Source organism: Bos indicus x Bos taurus, chromosome 23 (assembly GCF_003369695.1).
Source record: "Bos indicus x Bos taurus breed Angus x Brahman F1 hybrid chromosome 23, Bos_hybrid_MaternalHap_v2.0, whole genome shotgun sequence".
Lineage (NCBI taxonomy): Eukaryota > Metazoa > Chordata > Mammalia > Artiodactyla > Bovidae > Bos > Bos indicus x Bos taurus.
The window spans coordinates 43,179,809-43,204,005 of NC_040098.1; positions in this window are offsets into that span (position 1 = coordinate 43,179,809).

Sequence of the window (24,197 nt, forward strand, 5' to 3'; positions counted from 1 at the left end):
TGAAGGTTAAGTTAGTTAAAGTTACATATTGTGGTGCATACAGCTGCTTAACCAGGCACAGGGAAATAGCAAAATATTCTAAAATGCTGAATGCGAACCAAAGGCTGAGGGGTAGATACCTCTCTCAATCTTTCAGGAAGCCTCACTCAATCTTGAATATTACACACTGGGTGAAAGCTCTAGGTTAATCTGGATAATACATGTTTGCTAAGCTTAATTAATTTATTCTTACATAAAGATATGTAATGATAGCCTGATGGTCTAAATTCCTGCAGGGTTCCATTACTGTTAAATCATCAAAACTGTGTACCTTCTCCATTTCTTCATGATTTAGGCTTCTGGAGAAAAATATGAAAGGAGGAGGGACAAAAGTGTTCAGATAGCATCATTTCTTCTAGAAAAATCTGAGGTGTGATTTATAATCCTTGAAAAATTCTCCTGGAGTTCTTCTGGGCAGAAGCGACTAAGTGCTGCTCTCACTAAGAGGCAAGTATGTTTTATGTGCACAAATATTCATTATTTCTATATATTAGGGTTGAAGAACTCAAACATTTACAGGAAATTAAATCCTATTTTCATTAAAACTCCCCTGTTTGGAATCTTGAAAGTGGATAGCCCTTACATTTAAATCAGAACCCACTCTCTTCTTTATTCTGTTGACCAAAGTAGTACTAGGAAAATGTGGGAATTATCTGTTTACCAAAGTGATACCATCCTTCTCCAAGCATGCTAAACCAAATTCCAGAGCCTAGTGGATGAAATATCTGCCGTCTGTGTTAAGGCCACCAGGTTCAATTCCTGCTGGGATGGTAGTTTTTTCAATTAAATTTCCATTAACTTTTCGCCTCTGTGTCATCAGACACTAATTCTTACGTGTGGCAAAGATGAAAGCGTAAAAGGAAATATCTGATTCACGCATCATGTTGCTGACAAGTGAAATGTGACGATGACAACTTTTTAATGTGGAAGATAGGGAAGCTGACGAGAGGACAGGTCTCTTAGACTCGACACTGACCAGGGCAGAGGAGTGGTGGCAGCTGCGGCTCAGGGAGGCAATTTGAAAGATAGTGATCTCGCAGTGGGAGCATTCAGGATGATAAACGCTGGGATGTGGGGAAGAAGCCGGGTGGAGGAAACAGCCTGCAGAAAGCCTGACCCAGGGAGGAGGAAGCACCCAGAGGCACTTTGTTCAGGAGAGGAGACGGAGAATAAATATTAAGAAGAGCATGATGCTAAGAGGCACAAAGGTCATGTATTTAAACTTAAAGATGGAAAGGGATTCCAGGGCACAGATGAAGACAGTGAGAAACAGATAGACGTTAACAGCAGTTTTGCAAGAAGGAGAAAGATAAAAAGACAAAATCCAATCAAACACAACCCCAAACATGTTTGCTAATGGGCGATAGTGACAGCTGATGCTCAAAAGGGCTAGCCCAAGAAGACGTTTCAAGAAGTACCCATACTTCTTCAGGTTTTTCATGGAAATAAGAATAAATGGCTTTTAGAGTTCCATTACACAAATTTTAACCAAATGAACTTAGACACAGAATTAAAAAAAAAAAAAAGCAAAAGAGATTAAGGGAAATTTGTTCATTATAGCTTAGTCTAGATTTACATTGGGGTGAGGGAGGTTGGATAATCTGATTTTTATGTTAATCCATGCTTTAGATGAGAATACAGAGTAAAACAAAAATGATTGTACATACACATGCCTACTTACACATGTGCACATACATATATGCATAGTCTGTGTATTTGTATATAAGAAATAGAATCAACTTTGGAATACTCATAATAATGCCTAATATTACTGAGTGCTTATTATTCCATATGCTTTTCAAACATGGTACATCTCAGTAATTTATCACAATTACTCATTAAAGAGGAACTCTATTTCTCTCTTTTTTACAGATGAGAAAACTAAGGCACGAAAGTTCAAATTCCAGTTCACAGAGTCCATCCATGATAGAACTAGGGTTGGGAACTGGGCATTCCAATTCTAGAACCCATGTTTATTACCATGATTTAGTGGAATGGCAGTTAATAATAAAAAGAATTACATCTGGAACAGGTTTAACATTTATGTTTGAATATAGCTTTGCCTGTTGTTCTGAGAATATTTACTTCAAAATAGAATAGTGGAGTCCAAATTGAAGTTAAAAGGCTAAACTGATTTGAGAGGAATTATTCTTTTCTTTTTTTAATGGCTGGAAAGAAACCACATTACTTTTTAGAAGGATGCAAAACACAATTTAAAGTAAAAGGCTTACTTCAGCAGGACTCTATTGAATTCTTGACTAAGAATTAGCTAGTGCTCAGCCCCTTGCACTGTGTGTGTGTCTGTGTCTGTGGAGTTCTGAACTCTACTTTGGAGTCAACCTTATTACTTCCATCTGTGCACTGACAGTTTGAAGGCATCTCATAACTGGTTTTGATTCCTTGGTCAGGAAGATCCTCTGGAGAAGGAAATGGCAACCCAGTCTAGTGTTCTTGCCTGGAGAATCCCATGGACAGAGGAGCCTGGCGGGCTGCAGTCCATGGGGTCACAAGAGTAGGACATGACTTAGTGACTAAACCACCACATAACTGATTTGTACACAGTTTTGCTTTTGCTTTGCCTGTATGGGCACTGACATGTTGTAGGAGCCTAGGCCCCCAAACCCTTGCATTGAGTAGGCATGCACTTGGCCCCCAGTAACAGGACATCCAGCTCACAGTAGCTTAAACAAATACGGGTTTATTTTTCTCATAGAGTAAGAGGTCTGGAGCGAAGCAGCTGCTTGTATTGGTTTCGTTGCTCAGCGTTATTAGAGTTGGCATCTCTGCATTGCTCCTAGCCTTTCCTTTGTTTTTGTGAGATGCAGTTGCAACTCTAAAACATACAAGGCAGGTAATGTGGGGAGCAGGCAGCTGCTCCATTTGCTTCAGGAAAGCAAGTCTTCCTAGAAGACCTGTGCTCTTCCCTTCCACCTCTACCCCCAAGGGACTTGGTTAGGACAGGCTCATCGCTGGCTGCAAAGCAGGCTGGGAATGTATCTGGCTGCAAGGGAGAAGGTGGGTGTTGAGTATCTAATCAATGAAGTTTGCCCTCGCATCTCAATAGACCTTATAATTTAAGGAATAACCTGAATTACAGAGTTGTGTAATAGATAATCAAAAAACTTTTAAGCTCAGGCATTGTCAAATTAGACTAAACCATATATTTTTCTTTTATAACCATTTTATAACATGCAGCTTGATCTCTTAAATATTTGGCCCTAAAATCATATTTGAAAATATTCATTTTCATTGTCATGAAGAAATGACTTCTTAAGCAAGAATAAACCTCAATTCAGATCTTTTACGAGTGATCTCAAATTCCAAATTGTTGGATTCCAAACTAGTGAGATTTTACTACACTTCACTTATTTGAATAATGTTTATTTCTGCATCTATGCTCACTTGGATGAAATTTACAGAGCAGAACTCAAATAAAATTACCTTTTTCATGGAACTTTTACAAAGTCAGCATTAACTAGTATCATGTTTCAGTTTTGCTCAGTAGCATGCTTTCTTGGAAATACAAAGTGCATTTAAAACAAAATTATGCAGTCTTACTTCAAATAGGAAAATCAACACATATGGGAGTTATGTTTCTACAAAACGTCAATCTGTAGAATAAGAGAAAAAGTTAAAATAAACTGTGGAAAACAAGCAAATAATGCTTTTTAAGAGTACCTAATATGAAGACGGGCAGAGAGATGAAGAACATGGCACACAAATGCTGGTGGTGGTTCTTTTCGGGAGGTAGGATATGGGTTGAAGGGACACGTATCATCCATACTGAGACAGCTTGAACGTGAAAGGGACACCGTTCATAATTACTCCAGGTTGAGAGATGTAAACTGACACAGCTTCAGGTAAGGCAGAATGGATAGTTACCCTCGTTGGACCTGGCTGGGTGTGACTGCAAGCTCAAAAATTATGGATTCATTATGAGAAACTCTCATTATTTGTATTGTGTTTTTCTGAAATGTTTTATTTTGTCCAGTTTTGTATTACATGTGTAATTTGTGAAGAAGTCAACCAAGATTTTAAAAATATGGACAATCCTAGGCTTGTACTTTAAAAATATTCAGAAACTCAGTTTTTTTAATCATTGCTACCACTTCATGTATCTACTTTTGTAGCTTATATTTAATCATTCATTTAGTTTGAGTAATACTTATTAAACTATATTATATAACAGATATTGTACTACTATGTCCCTTAATCCTTATGATGACCCCATGAAGTAAGTATTCTTAGTCTAGTTAAAAAAAAACAAAACTGCTAAGGCAAATACCTTGCCCCCAAATCACGTGGCTGCTAAGTGTTGGGGCTTAGAGTCAAACCCAAATCCAGTGCTTTTTCCCCTGTTGTATGGCTATTTTGAATATTGCTTAACACAGTTATCTTTATTTTTTAAAACATGTACTTAAAATATGTGTTGCGTTCTTAAATGTGCTTTTGATTACATTTCAGGGCCAAATTATTTTCTTAGAAATGTTCCTCTAATTTTATAATGGTATCAGTGGAAAAATAAAAGAGGCTGTATAGAATTTTGCTTTACTGCCAACTTCATGGGAGAGATTTAAGAATTATAAGCCTAGGACTTGAAGACAGAAAAAAGTTAGCAATTCCAAAGCACTGTTGCTATCAATAAAAGATATTTGAAAGTAGGAAAGCAGCTTTATTTTTAACAAGAGTTCTAAGAACCCCAACCTTTCCCACAGTACAGTACGTTGTAAAATAGATGTGATTAAAACAAGACACTCTGTACCTTGCAGAGGAGTTAGTTCATTACTCAAGTCACAGAAATATTGTTACAAGTGACCTAACTTAGAAAGCAAGCACAATGGGAAATATGATAATGATCTCGTCTTTTTCACACCTTTAGATAGAAAGTAATTTTTAACAAATTCCAGGTCAGTTCATCCAGTACTAAAATAAAGATGCCAGAAACAAGTAGCAGCTGTTTAACCATGTACAACGATCTTGCGCAACTGCTCAGGACAGGAGGCACAGATCAGCTATGCTGATAGGTTGTGAAGTGGCAACATTATTTGTGCTTTTTTTTTTTTTTTGCCATCAGTCTTGAGTTCTCTGTTACCCACCTCTTTTAAATGAGCCTACTGAAAATGCAAAATAGCTCAGTTCATTCATTTTCCTTAAATTCCCTTAAAACACAAGAACTGTAATTTGCTAATCATATTTCATCATTCATGACAATCGCACACAGAGATATGGTTGGTGAAATGACTGTCTGCGTGGCTGTTATTGTATGAAGAAGATCCGTTTTGGCAATGGAAAAATGTGTTGATCAAGAGCAATTCAGTGCATCTCAGATTCCATATAGGAATGTAGGTCTTGGGAGAGATTTATTTTTATCCTAGAGCAGCTCTCAATTTTCTGTGACAACAATGAAGGCTATTGACCTAGATGTTCAAAATAGTGGATTAATCCATCCAGTTGGGTGAAGGCCATGGGAGTTGGATAAAAAGGAAACTCTTCACTGTGAGGCTTCAGTTCCAGTGGAAAAGGCCTCTGTTGGTGACTTGGTAGTAGTCCAACTGACTGGCATGCATGTTGAACAGTTAGGACTCTGTGATTCCTGACACATGACTAACCCATAATGCTAATGATGTGCTTGAATAGCACTGAGAGTCTATTCCCTTATTCAGAAGAGTAAGTAGTATTTGTGAGCCATGCCAGTTTGCTAAATGCTTCAGAAATATATATTTCATTTGATCTCCCAACAAATTTAGGAGGTAGACATTATTATTTCAGTATTATAAGGGAAGAAGCTAAAGTTCATAGAGGTGAAAGACTCTTGTTAAAGTCATACAACTAATGAAAAGTGAAAATGTTAGTCGCTCATCTGTGTCTGACTCTTTGCAACCCCATGGACTGTAGCCCGCCAGGTTCCTCTGTTCATGGGATTCTCCAGGCAAGAATACTGGAGAGGGTAGCCATTCCCTTCTTCAGGAGATCTTCCTGACTCAGGGATCAAACCCAAGTCTCCTGCATTGCAGGTGGATTCTTGACTGTCTGCGCCACTAGGGAAGCCCAACAACGGATGAACAGCTCGACCAAGTTTGATCTCAGGTCACTGGCTTCCAAGTTCATTGTTATCTCCTTTAGATTACACTGCTTCTAAATAGCTGCGTACATACCAGAAAATCTTATGGATGAATGATAGGTTCGAAGGCAGCCAGCAAATGGAAGCCTAAATTAAATTAGCGGGCATGAGGGAGTAGAGGGTCCATAGTCTTTGGATCAACAAGCAATCTGTATAAATAGTCTGAGCTCTTGGTGGTAGTTTGTCCAAACCTTCTCTCTCTAGGGCTTCATATTGGGCTTTCCCCAACTTCTACCAGCTCACTGATGCACCGAACCCCTTTGCTGCCTCTTTGTTATGGGAGACTCCCTTGTCAATTATGGAGCATGCGTTTCAGATCCTGACTTTACTGTGTAGACAGTCATATGGTTGGCTGGCTCAAAGTCTCCATTTTAGATATTTCGTTTCTGCCTTCTTCCTCCTATGACTTTTTTTTTTTTTTTTTGTAGTAACAGAAACTGTGAACATAATGAATGAAAACATGAGCCTCTACTGACAGAGAAGTCCATTCTGCAACATCTCTGGTGTGACATCCAGTTCTGTCCCATAGCACCTGAGTCTGTGTCTCATCTCTGTCCCTGGTTATCCGAGGAGCCTTAGCCCACTTCATCTCTCTAAGCCCTTGCTGAAAAATAGCCAGCCTTGTAGGTGTCACATGAGAGCAATTTTGAATGGTGTAGACGACAGCAGTCTGGAAACTATAAAATGCTCTAAAGATTTAAGATACCAGCTACCCTACAGATACTCATTCTCTACCGAATTGCCCAAAATATATAAAGTAACAGAAGAATCTGAAACTATTTGAGGAGCTCTAATCCCAGTGGTAGTGAAAATTCTTTCCCTGGCAGGGTAGGGACTGTCTTCTCTGCTCCCACAGTATCTTGGGAGATACCCACTGAACTGTGTCTCTTTACATGTCTGCTTTCCCTACTCTAGAACAAGGATCAACCGTGGTCATCTTTTTAGCCACAGTGCTTAACATTCAACTTGGCACACAACAAGCACTCAATAAGTGTTTAAGAGTGTGGGTAATGTTTCCTGAGGATGTATTCTAGGTCACTGTTTGAGCACCTTACATACAGAAGTATGCAGGAAATATTGCGAGTTCAGTTCCAGACCACTGCAATAAGGCCAAGCACACAAATTCTTTCTGGTTTCCCATGCATATAAAATTTATGTTCACACTGTTCTGTAGTCTCTTAAGTGTGTAATTGCATTATGTCTGAAAAAATAATGTACACACACACCTTAATTAAAAAAATACTCTGCTAAAAAATGCTAACCATCACCTGAGCCTTCAGCAAGTTGTTATCTTTTTGTAATAGCTGCATCACAGATCACTGATCACAGATCACCATCACAAATATAATAATAATGAAAAAGTTTGAAATATTGCAAGAATTACCAAAATGTGACCCAGAGACATGAAGTGAGAGAATGCTGTTGGAAAAGTGGTACCAGTCAACTTCTCGACACAGAGTTGACAAATTTTCAATTTGCAAAAAAAAAAAAAAAAAAATGATGTCTATGAAGTACAGTAAAGCAAAGTGTAGTGTAATAAAATGAAGTATGTCTGTATATTAATTCATTTAATCCTTCCAATAATAAAATTCTCATTTTGTCGTTGAGGGAACTCAAGTCCAGGGAATTAAATAACCTGCTTAAAGTCATGTGGTCATTAGTCATCACTTGAGACTGCTCCTAACTGCTGCTATGCTTTCCTGCCTTGAAGACATTAATACTCATTGCTGAAATCTAGACAGTAAAGGCAAAGATGGCTATAAGAAAAATATAATTTCCTTTATGATTTTCTGTATAATCATAATTCTGCCATCTAAACTAGAGGTAACTACACCTCACATGTCTCCGCATTCTGTGGGTGATATTTCATATTATAGTTGAGTTTATCCTATAAATAATTGTGTAGCTATTTGTAACTTTTATATGTCATAATCCCTTTTAATGACAAAAACATCCTTGCATAAATGGGTGGATCATTGTTTAGCCACACTGTCTCCTGTAATTGGGCACTGTATTTTCCCCCCTGTTTTAAATGATTCTGTAACAATTTTTTTTTTTGTGCATACATTTTTTGTGTGGACTATATTTTTATGTGATTCTTAGGAAAGGATATTCTTGAGATTTTTGATACACATGACCAAATGCCTTGCTACAAAGGTGGTATTAATTTATACCCCTACCAGTAGGATCTGAGTGGGCCTTAGACATTAGAGAGGTTTTTGGAAGAGAAAAGTGCAGAAACTTGAAGATTCTGAGTAAAGGAGGAGACAGCCCAGGAAACAGGGAGTTGCATACTTCAAAGTGTTAAGCATGGCTGACCTTTAACCCTCCTGCTCTTCACCCACTTAGAAGAAATGGAATTAAACAAAAGCTGCCCAAAGAGGAAGTGGAATTCTATTGTCTTAGGCTGCACCTCCATTGTCTAAGGACTGAATGGCTTGTTCTTGCTAAGTGTGGCAGGTCATTAGGCCTCAGTTTGTCAGCAGGATGATGACATGGCTTAAATTTCACTGAAGAATAATGAAACACATTTCACAGGCAAAGCCAGCCATCCAGAAAGTATCCTTAGAATTGTCTCTTGTCTTGTGTGTGCATGAACACGTGCGTGCTTGTACATGTGTGTATGTGGGATGGTGGTGGAGTGGTGGAGAGGAGGGGCGGTCAGCTTAAGAAGAGTTGCCAGTAAGAGAAACAACTGATCAAAGGATTCGACTTTGCCATTTTTGCGGGTTTTTCCGAGCTTATTTTGTTAGATTTGGCACACTGCGGCGAATTTAGAGCACCATGCTGAGGCCTTTTCATTAATACCTGGGAGGCTGTCTCTAGCCCATGGCGCTTCAGTAGAGGAATTAGAGATATATAATTTACCCAGTGTCTAACTTCGTATCTTGTAAGATCCCGGTTTTAATTATCTGAGAAAAGCATTTACTTTTCTCTGCCTTTATCTTGTGCTCTGAGTGGGTCTCTTTCCCACCTTCTCCCTCCCTCCTCTTTCTCTTCTCTTTAACTCTCTAGCAATTACGTCTTGACTGCAGGGCAATCATCTTTCCATTCAGGGACTCCATTTTTATTGTTTGTCTTTGCAATAACTGTATTCTCCTGTTTATATCTGTTGGCTTTTTTTAAAATCCCAAAGACTAAGTGTGCTTTGCTTACCTTGGGTAGCAAGAAGAAAATGATCTCTCTCAGTTTCAGAAAAAGAGACCTACCCCCAGTAGGAATGCCAGCCCTGGAAGCTACAAATTATTTATACCCTTTGACACAAAGAATACGAGTCACCTGGAGAGAACTGGTGGCATTGTCCTTGGGCATGTGAGAACTTTAAATTTGGCAAGGAGCTTTATAATTAACCCTATGGGTTTCAAAATCAGATAAACCTAAATCAGAGGACTGGCTCCACTTAATAGCTTGTGAATTTGGCAATGATTTCTGAGTCTCAGTTGCTTCATCTGTGAAAGAGGTATAAAGACGTTTACCCACCACAGGGTGGCTGGAAAGATTAAGTGAGACAAATCAAGTGGACCACTCTGCACAAGGCCTGGCCTGCGTGCTCCATAAATGGTGACTGCAATTATTTTGATAGCTATACCATCACTATTTGTTTGACTCATAAAATTTTTCACTTGCTCTGTCCTGTAGTAAGGACTCTTCTTTTCTTCCTAAATGTAGCCTCGATTTTTCTGATAACCTCAACAGATGAAAGGGAGGGGATATCCTTTCCCAGCAACCAGTTAGTACTGTGATAAGAATGGCACTTTTGATTTGTTTTTCCTCCTTTTGCAATTGTTTGAGAAACAGTGGTCTTGTTTCCATAGCTCACCCAATGGGGTTTGATTTGGGGGTTAACTGATCCCTAAAAGGATAGGGAAGACCATGGAAACCCCAGAGGAAATATTTACGAAGAAGAAAGCATCTAAGCTCTAAATATGTATCTAGCTTGTAATAGAATCGCTCAAATCAGGGCTTTGCTGGCCAGATGCATGGCTGATAACATTTTTACTCTTACATACTCAGTCCTAGGGTGCATAGTATAAAAACAGTACAGTATACATCTTACAACAAGTTGTAGGGCATTAACAGCAATTCTGTGAAATGTGATTTGAGGCATCTGTTATCAAAGGTGCTTGCCCCAAATCTATGGCATACTTGATTCAAATCGGCTGCTGTGGTCTCGCGTGTCTCCTTGAATTTTTTCTTTCATTGTTCGGTTCGCTTGCACAGTTTTTTTCTTTTCCTTTTCTCCGTGATCAATTTCCTACTCGTACAAAGCATCAAATCTTTTGAAGCCTGGTTTCTCAGTACTTAGCAAAGCTTTCTCTTTCTATTCTGTAATTCTACAGGGTAGGGTGGAAAAGCAAGAATGCTTTAATGTCAGCAAGTAATTTTCTTTCTTTTTTATTTAATTTTTTTTTTTGGTGGGGGGGCACATTGTGTGGCTTACGGGATCTTATTTCCCTGACCAGGAATTGAACCTGGGCCCTTGGCAAGGAAGCGTGGATTCCTAATAACTGGACCGCCAGGGAATTCCCCAGGAAGTAATTTTTTGTTGGTCTCTTTATCCTTTATCAAGACCTTAGTTATTAGTTCTGGGTGTTCCACTATTTTACTACATTGACCACCCACCCACTAGGTGGAATGAACTGATTACAGGACAGTCACTCACTTGATTATAGAACCCAGAGCCCTGGGTTAGGTGTCTGATTTTCGTGTGGGTAACCCACCTTCCTGGCTCCTGCCATCACAGTCTACAGAAATGCTAGTTGGGGCAGGTGGAGAGTGCCTTGGGTCTCCTAAAGTCACGCCTCCCCACGTGCCACCCACGCCCCCAAGAGGCAGGACTCAAAATGCTTAACCTTATGTAGTAGAGAAATGAGTCCTTTTTTACATGCAGCCTCTTAGTGGGGTGGAAATAATTGCCATTTTTATAAATTTCTCTGCTGCTGTGCTTTGAATACTTGGTGGTTGGGGTGGTGGGTGGATGGGAGGTACCCTTCCTCTTGTGGGTGAGAAATACCTCTGCGGAAAATGAGTTGAGGGTCAGGCTGTGTGTAAAGAGAAGGCATTTCAGACTCAGGACTCAACTCAGCTTGTTCTGGAAGGAGACAGCACAAATGCTCTGCATAAAGAGAAAACAGGGTTGGGGGGATTAACTACTGCTCATTATTTGATGGTTGGAGGTGGGAAGTCTGGAGAGAGACTGTCGAAAATAGTAATATTATCTAACCTTTCCTGAGCAACTACTGTGTCTCAGGGCCTGTTCTAAATGCTTCCTGCATGTTGACTCATTGAATGTTCACAACCTTTATAGGTGTTATTATACTTATATGTATATCTGTGTGTTGAGGTCAAATTCACAGAACACAAAGCATTTGAAAGTGAACAGTACAGTGACATTCACCACGTTATGCAGCCACCCCCTCTATCTAGTTCTAGAACACTTTCACCACCTGGAAAGGAAACCCTGTACCCACTGTGTTCGCTTCTGAGGCCTGCGGTGCAAAGTACCACAAACCGGGATGGCTTAAAACAACTGTTTGGAGCTCCTAAATCAATGTGTCTTCGCGACTGGGCTCCCTCTAAGACTTTGTTTGTTTGTTTTTGATTAGAAGATAATTACTTTTCAGTACTCTGATGGTTTTTGCCATATAGCAGTAGGAACCGGCTACAGGCATAGGCGTGTCCCCTCCCTCCTGAACGCCCCCTCCCCGCCGCCCCGTCCCACCCTTCCAGGTTGTCCCAGAGCACTGGCTGTGGGTGCCCTGCCCCACACGTCAGCCTCCCCCTGGCTGTCTCACATATGGTGAGGATGAATGCTATTCGCTCAAATCATCCCACTCTCTCTGAGACTGAACGGAGCCCTCCTTGCCTCTCTCAGCGGCTGGTGCAGCCAGAAGCCCATGGTGGCCCTTGGTTTCCGCTGCATCAGTCCAGTCTCTGCCTCCCTCTGCTCACAGTGTTCTTCCTGTGTATCTTCACGTTGTCTTTCCTCTACGTGTCTGTCTCTATGTCCAAATTTCCCCTTTCTATAAGGACACCAGTCGTATGCTGGGTCAGGGCACCCGAGTGAATTTATTTGAACTTGATTTCCTCTGTAAAAACTCTCTTTCCAAATCAGGTCATCTTCTGAGGTACTGCGGGTTAAGACTTCGATACATCTTTTCGAGGGTACACAATTCAACCTATAATACCTCGTAAGCAGTTACTCCTCATTCCCCTGTCCTCCAGCCCCCGGCAACCCCCAGTCTGCATCCTGTTTCTATGGATTTACCTACTCTGGGCATTCTTATGAAGGAAATCAGACGGTATGTGACCTTCTGTGTCTGGCTTCTCTCACACAGCATAATGCTTTGGAAGTCCATCCACGTGTCGCCTGTATCAATACTTATTCCCCCTTATGGGTGAGTAATATTATACTTGTTTCTCAAATGAAAAAACTGAGGCACATAAAGGCTATTTAACGCATCCAGGATGGCACAGGAAGGAGACAGCAGAGGCGGGATCTGGACCCAGAAGACCACCTGAGAAGCCCGTGTCCTTGAGAAGCATTGCCTCTAAGGAGTGCAGGGGAGGGAGCAGACCGGGAGTCAGGAGCAGCAGATGCCAAGGGCCTCTTAAGCGGCGCCTGGTGTTCAGTTTTAGGTTGTTTCCTAGTCCACGCTATGCACCCAGCTTCTCCATTCTTCCCAAACCTGCAGTAAACTCTTCCTCCCTGTCCTCCTTGGTATTAGTCTGCCTTGAGGAAGTAATGAAGGGTGGCGTCCAGAGCGGAGACAGGAATTTGGACTAAAGCTACACGGGAAAAGAATTAGAAAAAGAATAGATACATGTATATGTACAACTGAATCACTTCGCTGTGCACCTGAAACGAACTCAGCAGTCTTAATCAACTGTGCTACAACATAAAATAAAAATATTTTTACATGTCCTGGAAGATGTAAGCTCTGGACGCTTTAAAAATTCATGGATGTCTGACTAAGCTGATTTATTGAAGTATTACGGGAGAGTAAGACCTCGGGGGTGAGGGGGAGGTGCAGGGTTTAAGGGCAGGCCTACATAGGTTGGATGGCATCATTGACTCAACGGACATGAGTTTGAGCAAGCTCCGGGAGATGGTGATGGACAGGGAAGCCTGGCATGCTGCAGTCCATGGGGTCGCAAAGAGTCGGACACAACTGAGCGACTGAACAACAGCAACCATATAGTTTTGTGTAATTATCTTGATGTCCCCCAGAATATTTGACATAGCAGAACTAATCCTGTTACCCTCACTACCTAGACCCACCATATCCCCTTCACCTCTCCTTGGGTGAGTGGACCCTAAAGTGGGATGTGCCGCGAGAGAAGATATACAAATTGTTTCTGTGCCAGGTCAGTTCCAGAACAGTCCAAAATCTTTAAAAATTGTGAGGGCCCATTTGCCAAGCAGAGAGCTTGCAAGCCAAGACCAGATCTGAGTCCTTTCAGGGATGAAGGCAGCGTCCTGGTTTCCTGGGACTGCAGCAGAAGTTCATTCTGTCACCGTTCTGGGGGCCAAGTAGGGAGTCAGCAAGAGCGATTCCTTCTGGAGGGACTCGAAGGAGAGCCTATTCCCCTCAGGCCTGAGTGGGCAGGGACTAGTGATTCCTCTGAGTATTCAGTGACGGAAGGATCACAGTCATCCCTTGGTGTCTACCGGGGGTTGGTTCCAGGACCCCAAGGACACCCAATCCACAGATGCTCCAATCCCTTACGTAAAATGGGACTCAGTTAGGTTAAGTCACTCAGTTGTGTCCGACTCTGCGACCCCATGGACGGCAGCACGCCAGGCTTCCCTGTCCATCATCAACTCCCGGAGCTTACTCAAACTCATGTCCATCGCGTCAGTGATGCCATCCAACCATCACATCCTCTGTCGTCCCCTTCTTCTCCTGCCTTCAGTCTTTCCCAGCGTTAGAGTCTTCAGTTCAGTTCAGTTCAGTTCAGTCGCTCAGTCGTGTCCGACTCTTAGTGTTGGTATATAATCTATGCACGTCCTCCCGCACACTTTAGATCATCTCTAGATTTCTTATAATACCTAATCCAATGTAAATGCTATGTGAAACATTGTAAACACAATGCAACTGCTATGTAAATATTTATCAGAGTGTGATAAATTCAAGTTCTGCTTTTTGGAACTTTTTGGATTTTTTTTAAAAAACAATTTTGATCCACGGATAGTGGATACATTGGTCTGACCACATTTGACTGCTGCTGCCCCTGCTGACAACTCAGGCTATGAGCTTCAGCTCTGGGGAGTCCCTGGGGCCACCAGGACATAGAGTCATTGCAGTCAGAAGGACCCATGAGGTATAGGGGGTTGGGTGGGTGTGAAACACCTGCTGGAAACAAAGTTTAGCGGTCGGTGCCACTGTGGAGTGTAGACAGAATGGTCTGAATGTTCTTGTGGTTGCTACCTCAGTGGCTTGTCATCTATTACATTGTGTAAATCTATGTGCTTTTATCTTGTGATAACACTGGGGAGTTTTTTGCAAAACAAAAAAGAAAAGAAAACCCCCAACCCAAACTCTTCCTGGAGCCTTGGGCTTTAGAAAAAAGTGCATGTTGAATGAAAAATTCAGTACTGCGTATGCTTTGTTCAAGAATATTGATGCATGTGAAACTTGTTAACATTTGTCAGATGCTCTTGGAGCTGTAATAATAGCACTGACCACAGGTAAACGCAGAAGACAAAATCTCATGAAAAAGCATCACCATCTATTTAAAACAATTAGTAACTTTTAAAGACAGTTATGCCTGATGAAAACGACTTCACATGTGTGGTAGTGTTTTTATATCACTCTGAGAAGTTTGACTTTTCAGTTAGGTAAAATGATTATTCTTCCAAATTAGTTTTGCTTAATTTTGACATCATCTTTTCTGGTGCCCATAGGAAAAGTAAAGGGAAATTTGTGAAATGGGCCCACTAGCTAAAAAATGTCACTAACATTTAAATGATGTAGTTTTATATCAGTTTCTTCCAGAAAAAGTCAGTTAATTTAAATAATGGCTTTATTATTATTATTTTTTAATGCAGTTCATGGACTCAAAGCTTTTGAAAGATCATTCTGTCAAAGATTAAAGCGTCTGATATTATCATAGTTTATCACTTCACTTAAAAATAATTCAACAGTGAAGATGGTGTTGGTACTAAAAATACCAACTTCAGTGGAGCCCAGCATAATGGGAAAAAATAGTGTTATTACTAAATTAAGAAATCTGTGAAGCAGAAATGTATTTGGAATTAGCTGTAGTGCATTCAGAGATCAAAACTTCATCCAAACAAGCTGTGAGAGTCTACCAACAAAGTAGAAGCTACGGTTGACAGACGTTGTAAATATTTTTATTTATACACAGAGAAACCGAACTACAAAATATTGGTGATAGAGCTGATGTAGAATTAAAAAGTGCCTCAGCCTGGCAGTATGTGCTTTTTTTTTTTTCTTTTCTGCATGTTCTTAGATTTTAGATCTGTTGGACCTTTGAAGTGCTGTTTTATACATCAACTCAAGAATAATACAATTCAGAATGACTTTCTACTTCATTTTTTTTTTAAACAAATGAGTCCTCAAAATGTTGTTTGCCTCTTACTTAAAATAAGTTGGTAATCTTTTATCAAGTATTCAAGGAATGGTGAGCCAAAAGACCAGCTCTGGAAACTTTTAGCAAACTAATTACTGAAAACAAGATTTGTACCTACAAAAACAAAGAAGGAATTGAAGCAATCAAATAATTTAAAATTTGAGAGTAAATACTTATGTTTTGAGATATCTTCTTTATGGGAAGAATATTTGGCTTGAGCTCTTATATTTAACGGGGCGTCTCTGATAGCTCAGTTGGTAAAGAATCTGCCTACAATGCAGGAGACCCCAGTTCGATTCCTGGGTCAGGAAGATTCCCTGGAGAAGGGATAGGCTACCCACTCCAGTATTCTTGGGCTTCCCCTGTGGCTCAGCTGGTAAAGAATCCACCTGCAATGCAGGAGACCTGGGTTTGATCCTTGGGTTGGGAAGGTCCCCTGGAGAAGGGAAAGGCTACCCACTCCAGTATTCTGGCCTTGGGGTTGAAAAGAGTTGGACATGACTGAGCGACTTTCACTTTCACTTCACTTATACTTAACTGGATGAGTTTATATTCTGTACTGGAATGGAATGAAATTGTGAAAGTCTGTGACTTTGTAGCATCTAAATTTGGCAAAACATTTTAAAAAATCATAAATAGAGATAAGTTACTTGATGAGTTTCATCCCATAAAATATTTGTCACCGTTTCCATGAATGACAAAAAGATGACACCTGTGAAAAGTTTGGCACTGAAATAGTAACACATTTCAATTTAAAAAATTAGAATTGGGACTATTTTCCATTTATCAGAATTACTTCTTCACTTACCAGATACCTCAGCACCTGTAGAAAGAATATTTTTCTTAATTGGAAACAGCATGGTCAACTGAGAAGAGTTATTTTGTTACTAACCAGAGTTCTTAGCCTCCACAATCAATTGAAATTGATAAGAGGCAGGACAGGAAATTCAGACAAGGCTTTACTGGGGCCCTTGCTGCAGCCAACAGATGGAGAACAGGGACAAATTCCCTCGTTTGCTTGCTCACTCGCTCACTGAACAGGGGTGACGTGGTTCCTTATATGGTGTGAAGGTAGGGGTGTGTCCAAGAGTCCAGCGCCAAGGGATGGCTTAGGTGGTTTGCCTGCCCCTTTGGTGGTGGTGAGTGCAGGGTGCAGGCCCAGAACCCTGCTTTTGCTTCTGGTTCTTCAGAAGCGGCAGTTGGTCTTTTGGTCTTTTTGTCCATAAGTTGCCCTAACTGCCCATGCCGGTGGCTATTTTTAGTCCCATGTTATTTCTTTGTATTTTATTGTTCAAGGAGAGGTTTTTCCAGGTGCAAGCGCTACAGCAAAGGGACCCAGGTCCCAGGTCCCAAACCCATCTCGAATCTATGGTCAGTAAGTTTTTTGAGGAAAAGGTTGCTGCGTGGCACGTGGGATCTTAGTTCCCTGACCAGGGATGGAATTCACACCCTTTGCAGTGGAAGCACAGAATCTTAACTGTTGGACTGCCAGGGAAATTCCAACAATTTTAAATATCTCAATATGAAATGCAACTTTGAAAAGATTGCAGGCAATTTTATGAAAAAATAGAAATATAAATGTTAAAAATCCATTGTTTAGAAAAATACCTGTTCCATAGTATTATATATAGATTTGACTCTAGAATTTATTACAAAAAATGTTTATGAATAAGATTATTCTGCTTATGTTATTTTTAACTCTTTAGGTCTAAAAAATTTTAAGTATTTTGCATGAATAGATGCTGGGTTTTTTTTTTAATTTTTAGAAATGATTTTATTTTTGAAAATAATTTTTGGCTGAAATTATTTTATGGGCCTACCGTTACGATAAAACCAACTTGGCAATTTATGAATGCATATTTAAACATATATTTTTTAAATACTTAAAGCATATTTTTCTCTCATTCACTTTCAAAATTGTCCCCAGTGTGGATTATAAATTACATAGCTACATAGTAGTTAAAAACAGATGCCTATTTTTAGTGTGTGTTTTTTTTTTTAATCCTGCTGTCTCATTTATAACTTGCGGCAATGTTCCACAGTCATCTATCCATTTCCGGATTCCTGAACACCAGGAAGAGAAGACTGATTACGACTTCCGTAATTAGGAAGTAGTTTGTGCTTTGGGTATTGGATGGTCTCACCAGGTCCTTCCCCAGTTCACTTTGACTTTTCTCTCCCCAAAGCCATGCCATTCAGTGACTTCTACCTCTCACTCAGCCAGCTCTGGGTTGAGTCAGTAAGCATTTAAAAAGCTGTTTATTTTGTTTTGGTAATTATATTTGCATTCATTGTGTATCTTTAACAAATCATTTTTTTGTTTATTTACGTTACAGTACATAGTTCCTTTCTGCGTAGAAGGAAAATGTAATTCTTTCAGTATTGTACCATTCTGCACACAAGCATATTCACTAATGAGTTCATTAAGAGTCAAATAATTAGGTAATTGGTGTATTAAATGCCCTATATCATGCAGAAATCCACAGTGAGTTGTTTCATAGGTGATTAGAAATATAGGTAATACAGGGAACACATTGTTACTCTCCCCTTTAATGTAAGAGAATATGGGCTTCTGTTGCCCACAAATTCTCTACCCAGTGGAATTTCAGGTACGGATTAGACTCAGATAACAGGGGCCACCTGTATCTATTGAATGCTTTATTTTTTCCCCAGCTGTACTGAAGCATAATTGACATATTACACTGGGTCAGCTTAAGGTGTCCAGTGTGTTGATTTGATGCCCTTATACACTGCGAATGATCACCACCATAGGTCACACTGAAGGACTGTTTAAGATGCCAGGCACTCTTTCAGCCCTGGGGGCTCAACAGTGAACACACAGTCTTTGTCCTTGTAGAGCTTTGGTAGCGGCGAGAAGGACACAAAAATAAACAAATAATATAAACTATGGCAGGTGGAGATGCGTGTTAAAGAGAAAAATGAACCAAGCAAGGGGGACAAGACAGATGAGGGAGGTGCTGTTTTATTTAGGCCGAGAAACGGATCAGTGGAGAGACAGAGTGAGGTGGTGAAGCAAGCCATTGGAATATCTAGGGGAAGGGTGGCCGGGCCAGGAGGATGCCTGGGGGCTGGAGGAAGAGGGTCGGGGAGGAGAGGACAGAGGGTGGGTGGAGGAGATCTTGGAGGACCCTAGAGGCCAGAGTAAGGACTTTGGATTTCACCCTGAGTGAGATGGGCAATCACTGAGAGATTTGAGCAGAGGAATGATATAGCTTGGGCTTCCCAGGTGGCGCCAGTGGTAAAGAACCTGCCTGCCAATGCGGGAGATACAAGAGCCGCAGGTTTGATCCTGGGTCCGGAAGATCCCTGGAGGAGGGCACGGCAACCCACTTCACTACTCTTGCCTGGAGAATTCCATGGAGAGAGGAGCCTGGCGGGCTACAGTCCATGGGGTCGCAAAGAGTCGGACACGACTAAATCGACTTAGCATGAAGCACATACGTGATACAGCTTACGTTTGCAAAGGATCATGCTGGCTGTGGTATAGCCAAAAAAAAAAAAAAAAGCCCTCATAGTATGTACATGTGTGCACATCTGCTTGTGTGTGTGCATGTATGTGTGTGCACACGATGGGGAACAGAAGGCTAAGAATGGGCAACCAGTGAGAAGACTCTTGCCAAGGTCCAGACAACACATGATGAAGGCTTAGGCTAGTTGCACAGGGAGTGGTAAGAAACAGCAGATATATTTTGAGAGCAAAGCTGAAATGATTTGTGATGAAGTGGAGGCAGGAGAAACTTGAAGCCTTTTGGCCTGTGTATAAGAAAGGAAGGAGTTGCCATCTTGCTGAGCAGGGGGAGGTGGAGAGAGAAGTACGTTTAGCTGGGCTGGGGTCGGGGAGGCCAGAGTTCGGTTTCCAAAGTACTAAACTGGAGTAGCCTCTAAGACATCCCAGTGGAAATGGAGTGGTTGATTACTTATCTCCCTAAGCCTGGTTACTTCATCCGAAGACTGGACCTGTTAATAATACCCATCTACTCCACCAGAGGATTACTGGGAGGGTGAAGAATTATGAGGTTTAAAGTACTTTGCCAGAGCTCATAGTAACCACTCAAATGTTACTGTCACGAATATCCTTGATTAATTCACATTTTCTGAGAAAATGAATACAGAAAGGAAATACCACATACTTGAGTGTAACAGAGTCCATCCCTAGAGTCATAGAATGGGAGCCAGAAGTGATCTTTAGTCTCCAATAATTCCAACCCTCCTTTTATGGATGGGAAGACTGACGGATGGCCAGGGACCAGGGAGGCTCGTGGTGAATCTAGAATCTGGGTCCGGAATCCAAGGCCACTGCCCCTGAGGTCTGCAGTCCTCCCATGACAGAGTACTTCCCACGGAACATTTTTCCCCCTAGAGTCTCAATTTTAAACATGTTTGCTAAAAACCCAAGATGGTTAATGCTTAGCCAGGATCCTCAGAGGTTTACTCTTCACAGAGCAGGGAGCAGTCTGGGCCTGGGGGGATGGCACTGTGGGTGAGGTTCACACCACCCCTTCTTCAGAAGTGTGAGATGCGGGAGGAGTGATCAAACCCATCATAAGCTCCAGGGGACCAGGCCTCAGCATCCACCCGTGCATGCGAGGCTCTTTTCTTGGGTGAAAATATCCCAGGGTGGGGTGGGAGATGGCAGGAGGGTTCAGGAGGGAGGGGAATATGTATACCTGTGGCTGATTCGTGTTGATGTATGGCAGAGGCCAACACAGTATTATAAAGCGATTATCCTCCAATATAAAAAAAAAATAGAGGAAAAAAGATATCTCAGGATCCAGCTTTGTAAGTCACCTGGGCCTGTCCAGCCAGAGCGACCTGGAGGATCAGAGAGATGTATCTAGAAAAGTCAGTGCTCCCGAGAGGTTTCTTTGCTTCTCATCTCACCATATTTCCTCTTGCCCTCCACCAACTTCCGGATTAATGCTGCTCAGAAATTACACGTGTCTGATCATTTCCATTCATCTTCAGATGGTGATTAATGCATAATTTATTCTTGAGCCCTTTTGAGAGGCTGAAGTTTCTGCAGAAGGTCTTTGTGGCAGGCCTGGAAATGAGAGCATCAGATCCTTTTCCATTAGAGCCTGCTGCAGCTGTGAGTGCTGGAACATGGCGGGTGGGGATGGGTGAATACTCAGGGCTTTCTAACTCTTCCCAAAGTGGGGACTTTTCACCGCTGAACCAGAGGAACCGACCAACCCCTTGTCCATGGGAAAGCGCTCAGCTGATCATGCTGACGATCTACTCTCCTCCCTCCAGAAACTCTAAGCCCCGCCTTGTAGTTTAGCCTAGCGCATCCTGGGGAACTGGAAGGTGGCAGGCAGCAGACCCTAGCCAGTGCAGATGGAGTGTGAGAGGCCGGAGGGGCTGGACTCTGCTCAGAGCCCGAAATGCGGCTTCCCTGTCCAGCATCCATTCTCCCCTCTCCCTTGGTGACAAGTGCTAATTTTGTTTGTTGCAGGAATGTTGCAAATTCCTAATGAGTCTATGAGATGTAAGATTAAGCCTACTGAATGAAGCTTTGGGAGAACTCTAGCGTTTTTGATTAAAAAAAAAAAAGCACAGGGTCTGGAGTAGGAATTTTGATCATGAAAATGAGAGTCCCAGATCAAGGATGGCAAAGCAGAGGGACACAGGAGCGTGGGACTTGGCCATCACTGAGGGTGATGTCCCAGGTCCCCACTCAGATCTCTTGTTGGGTGAGAAGACATCACCCTCTTGTACCTTCTTTGCCGCGTGCTGGATGTTATGCCTGATCATTCAGGGATGTTCTGCCCTCTTCCTCCTCCTGAGTCCTTTCACTGGGCAAACAGCTCTTGAAATTTCACATTGTTTCTGACCCAAACCCTCCACTGGGCAATACCCAAATGGCTATTTCTTTCCTTTTCTTGTCTTTCCTCCCCCTCCCCCGCCAATGACCTAATCAGTGATTATCATTGTGGATATCTGAGAATGGATACAAATGAAGGAGAGAGGAGTAGAGGGCTACAGGAGTGGGAGAAAAAGGCCCCAGAGAACGGAAATCATCAAAAACAAAGCCTGGAGATACAGCTTAAAGAGCTTCATCATTATTAATTTAGGAAGCTTAAAGAGGGTTGGCGACAAGAAAAGGGCAGTTAAAAAAAAAAAATCCCAGTGATGAGCCTGCCAGGCAGGAGAAGATGGTCCAGTCCTCTGAGAGCCAGGCGGATCCCAGGCCTCTCATTTCCTGTGTTCCTCCACTGGGTCGGGGCGTGGGGGGAGTGCATGGTGCTGGCCGCAGGCCCCAGGGGGCAGACGGCGCAGAGCAGCCCTACAGAGGCTGCCCCACCCCCTGTGGGCTGTCGGCTGGGCTTGAGCAGGCTCAGCCGTTCTGGGTAGTCTCGTGGAGCATGTCTGATGGAATATGAAAACTATTTAATCATGGGTCTGGCCTGGACATTGACCAGTCAGAATGGAAATCGCCTACCATGCTAAATCGGGTGCAGGCAGGCGCCCTCTGCATTAAACCTGGCCCGTTTCATGAAGATGCGGGGTTGTTGGGGGTAGACCACAGGTTTTAGGAGAGGAGGGGCACAGCTTGAGGCAGTGGCTGGGAGATGGCTTGGGGAGGGATTTTCTTGGTCAACCAATATGCAGCATCTCAACACCTTAGCAGCGAGTCCAGTTGCCCTGGTGTGTGCTGGCTGAATTCCCGCCTTGGAGCATCATCCCTGTAATCTGTGCTTCTGTGAGGACTGAACCACATTTGAGCCACGACATAGCACAGGATCTCTTTGGTGGAATCCCTCACTGCCTCTGCTGGAGGAAGTTAATTAGGCAGCGTAGGTGATGATTTCCAAGAGCCCAAGGGTCAAGCAATACCAAGGCTAGTTACCCTTGACCTTTCTGGCTTTTCCAAATGTGTTTTTCCCTATGGGATGGGGGGGCGCTCCGCCTTCCCTCCAATACAGCCTCCTTTGGTCTCCTTCCCTCTTGGAGCTCTTATTCCCGGCCGGGGAACTTTAATCAAAAGCAAGGAGAAGGCAGCTCATGGGTCGTCATTAGGATGATCGGATGTGAAATGACCACTGGATTGTTCTCATTTCTCCCAGACAGCAGCCTGGTGTTCCGCGCTGTCAGCTCATTAGAGGATGTCACTGAGAAATGCAAAATAGCCCCGTTCCAGCACCATCGGCCCCTTTCTAATTCCCTCAGCACAGCACAAGAGAGCTGGAGCACGCTGAGCTGAGCTCATCACCTGGGCAGTGGAGTTGTTACTGGGCTCACTCAGAGGTGGCTGCAGGGCTTTCAGGCACTTTTTTTTTTTTTTGGTACACAGCAGGTATATTTCCACAATATATATGTCTGTGACATATCTCTCTACCTCTCCTTCTACATCATTTGCCTACCTTGTTCCCGAAAGGATTTATGGCCAGTTTCAACCTGACAGATTGTTGTTTAGTCACCAAGTCATGTCCCATGTCTCTTTTGTGACCCATGGACTGTAGCCCACCAGGCTCCTCTGTCCATGGGATTTCCCAGGCAAGAGTACAGGAGTGGGTTGCCATTCCCTCCCCCAGGGGATCTTCCTGACCCAGAGATTGAACCTGCATCTCCTGCATTGGCAGGCAGATTCTTTATCACTGTGCCACCTGGGAAGCCCTTCAACCTGACATTCTTCAGCTTAAACCTGAGCTAGGCAGCTCTTTAGGAAAAGAGAAAATAGGAGATAACAATTCTCTTGGTAAAACAATTCTTGACTTTAAACAAATGATATACTTTCTGACTTTTCAATATAATTTAACCTACCTAAATTTATGATAAAATAAGAAGCCCTTTATTACAGCAGAGCGCATTCTGTGCGGCCTCACAGTGCTTCTCATTCTTTCTCCTAAAACACCTTGATGCCCAAGGACCCCAGGGTCTAAAGGTAGTTCAGCAGGATTTACAGTGAGTAGAAGTTTCTTCAAGGTCACACAGTCTAAGTGTGAGTGATACTCTAGCATCCTGTTCCATAGCCTGTCTGTTTAATAGGAAGTTTGTACCTGGCTTGTGATATTGCAGAGGTTCCGCTCATCTGCCCAGACTTCTGGCAGGGCTGACACTCCTCCCCAAGATCTGCCAGGCTTGCCTGGCACCTCTGCCTGTGAGGCTTGTTTTTCCATCTGCAGCCCAGGAGAAGGGGAGTGGGAAAGTCTTAGCCTCGGAGAGACCAGTGGCCTGGAGTTCAGACCAACTCTGGCATTTCTAGGCCTTCTTGGCTGCCAGAATCCAGACTCTTTTATCCTCAATATTGGATTCTCAGGACAGTCTGTTCCACTTCTGGGCCTGATGACTGAAAGAGAGGATCTGGAAGTGCACGTGGCTGTTGCCAGCTTTCAAAAGTTTCTAATGGCTTTAGGTTTGAGTTGGGGTGAAACCTCTTTCTCGTGTACAGTTGACTCTTGGACAAGGTGAGTTTGAA